The following is a 2,689-nucleotide window of genomic DNA, read 5'->3' on the forward strand; positions in this document are numbered from 1 at the left end:
CGCTCTTCCAGAGCAACCATTTCTGCTATTGGCCACGGTTCTTGCTGCTGAGAAGGTGGCTCTGGCCAGTTCTTCAGATTCCCAGGCTGATTAAAGCCCTCCAGTGCCTTTGGCGACTCTCAGTGGTACAGAGAGCGAACGCTAGGCATTTCATCAGCTGGCTGAGCCAAGCCCCAGAAGGGCTGCCTTCACCAATGACAAAAAGCCACTGTCAGCCATGCCACAAGCCTCCCAGTCAGAGCCACTGCCCTCACCACCAGTGGCTGCTCTTGTGTCTCAGCAGATCTGTCTCCAGATTCGACACTAGAAGCCCAATTCCTGCTTGTACTGTCATTGCCAGAGGCTGGCTTTGTGACCAGAAATGGACTGGCACCGGTTGTGCCAACAGCTACTGAAGTCCCAAAGACCTGTCCTAGATGCCACCAAGAAAGCCACTGTATAAAAGATGCTAAAATTTGTCCCAGCTGGGACAAATATCAGCATCAGTGGCCCTCATAGCCACAGTACATCTGGCACTGGCCACTTCCCCGGCCCATGGGGCACAACCATCACTGCTGCTGGCAGAGCCTTACCCATCAGGGATCAGCTCAGCCACCCCACAGTCCCCATCCTGAACTGCCTTTGCTGTGGCGCTGCATCCTAGGACCTTCTCATTTTCTTTACTTTCCTTTTGTATTGCATTCCCTCTCTTACTGTTTAACTATTTAAAATTTAAGTTTCAATTCATTCTTTCAATGCCCTATTTCCTCTGCTTGGCATGTCATCTCTCCCTTCCTTCCCTAAATCTGTGAGCAGATGTGGAGGGAGCCATGAACCAGGCCACTTGTGAAGGTGCAGAGGGGCATGGGCCATGCTTGTTCTCACTGGTCCAACTTTCCCAGCCCCCTGCAGGATGGCATGGGAGGGTGGTTCTAAAGGAGAAGCCAGACCTCTGATCCTGCTGCCCACCCATTTACCCAAGCACTGTTCTGCTCCTTACTCAACTGGCTCAGTACCCAGAGGATTACGTGAGACCATGGGCCTCACTGGCCTAAATCAGCTCGTGGCCTACATGCCGCTCAACATGCCTTTCTTGGACCTGGCATGCCAATGCACCTTCTGCTGACCCAGCTGGAGGATCCAAAGCCCAGTGAGGCCAAGCCTGAGGGTGAGGAGGACTGGAGAGGGTACCTGTGACCATATGAGGAGGGGTCGGTGCTCTGCCAGCCAGGAGAGACTCCAGAGGTTGGAGTTGGTCAGAAGCAAAGGCAAGCCTCAGACTACTCAGGCAGGGGTTGCAATCTAGGAAGATGTCCTGCCGAGGGTGCATGGGCAGGGGCTTGTCCTGAAGGCCAGAATGCTCTCCAATTATGGACAGGCAGGGACAGATGGCCATGTAGCTGTCTTCTCTTGCAGCTCCAGGGCCATCCACAGATCCAGGCCTGACCACCAGTGACCCAGCAGGAGCCGTCATCATGGACTCCAGTAGCTGGCCTGGTGACCACAGAGGGGCCAGTGCTGGCCATGCCAGCAGTCACTTAGGCCAAGTCTCCACCAAAGTCTAAAAGGACAGCCCTCAACAGCACCAAAGAAACTAGTACCAGGCACACCAGAAGCCATCCTGGCTGAACTGTCAATTCCAGCAGCTGTAGCTGCCCTCGCTGTTGCAGCAGATCAGGTCCTGGGTGAGGCACTAGTTGCTCTGATTGACCTAGCACCACCATTGCCAAAGGACCCTCTTGAACAAATAAACTACCTGGCACTGGTCATGCCACTGGTGGTCAGAGCCAACTCACCATTGAAGCCCACCAAGGTCGCCATTTCTCTTGCAGCAGAGCCCACACCAGCCATCCTCAGCCTCCATCCAAATATACGATTTATTGCTACTGACACTGGTCCTTGGTGCCCAAGAAAGGCTGACACTATCCCCCTCTCCAGCCACCCAGGCTGAGTAATGACCTCCACTGCCTTTGGTGACTCTCAGTGGTGCAGTGGAGCTGACACCAGTCATTGTATCAGTCACCCTAGTCAAGTCCCAAAAGCTATAGCCAGACATGCACAAGCCTCCCCAGCAGAGCCACTGCCACCACCACCAGGGGCTGCTGTTGCTGCCTCAGTATATCTTGCAATTTGAGCTAGTAACATCATCACCAGAGCCTGGCCTTGTGACCAGGGAAGGGCTGGCAGCTGTCATGCTAGCCCTTGGGCCAAACTCCTAACAAAGCCCCAAAGAGACACCGTGGTTACCTTTCAACTGCTGATGAACATTTGAATTATTTTTACCTTTTGGATATTGTGAATAAGTCTGCTATAAATGATTCCATAAAGTATTTAATTGGACATTTATATTCAATTCTATTGAATAATTGAGTATGCACCTAGGAAAAGGTTTAAGTGCTAATGCTATGCTTATCTTTGAGAACCTACTGAGCTGTTTCCTCCAATACTGTACCACATTACATTTCCTTCCCAAAAGTGTGAGGCTTCCAATCCTCAACATCCTCTCCAACAGTTTTTTGATTTTTCTGCTCTTGGTTTTGTTTTTAAAAAGATTATCACCCTAGCAGGTATGGAGTGGTATAATTCTAGCTGTAACTTATACTTACCTAACTTCTAATGATGGTGATCACATGTTCATGTTCTTTTTATTTTTCAGATTTATTATTATTATTATTACTTTTATTTATTTATTTATTTATTTATTTATTTA

General features: G+C 49.9%; 1 long non-coding RNA gene across 1 annotated transcript in view; it reads right to left on the reverse strand.

Moving 5' to 3' along the window:
* LOC102501521 (uncharacterized) overlaps positions 1–2,689 on the reverse strand; it is a 38,951-nt gene that overhangs the window by 32,213 nt on the left and 4,049 nt on the right. The gene's annotated exons all lie outside the window — the stretch shown is intronic.

The sequence above is a fragment of the Tupaia chinensis genome, unplaced genomic scaffold, assembly GCF_000334495.1.
Source record: "Tupaia chinensis unplaced genomic scaffold, TupChi_1.0 Scaffold000289_1, whole genome shotgun sequence".
Lineage (NCBI taxonomy): Eukaryota > Metazoa > Chordata > Mammalia > Scandentia > Tupaiidae > Tupaia > Tupaia belangeri.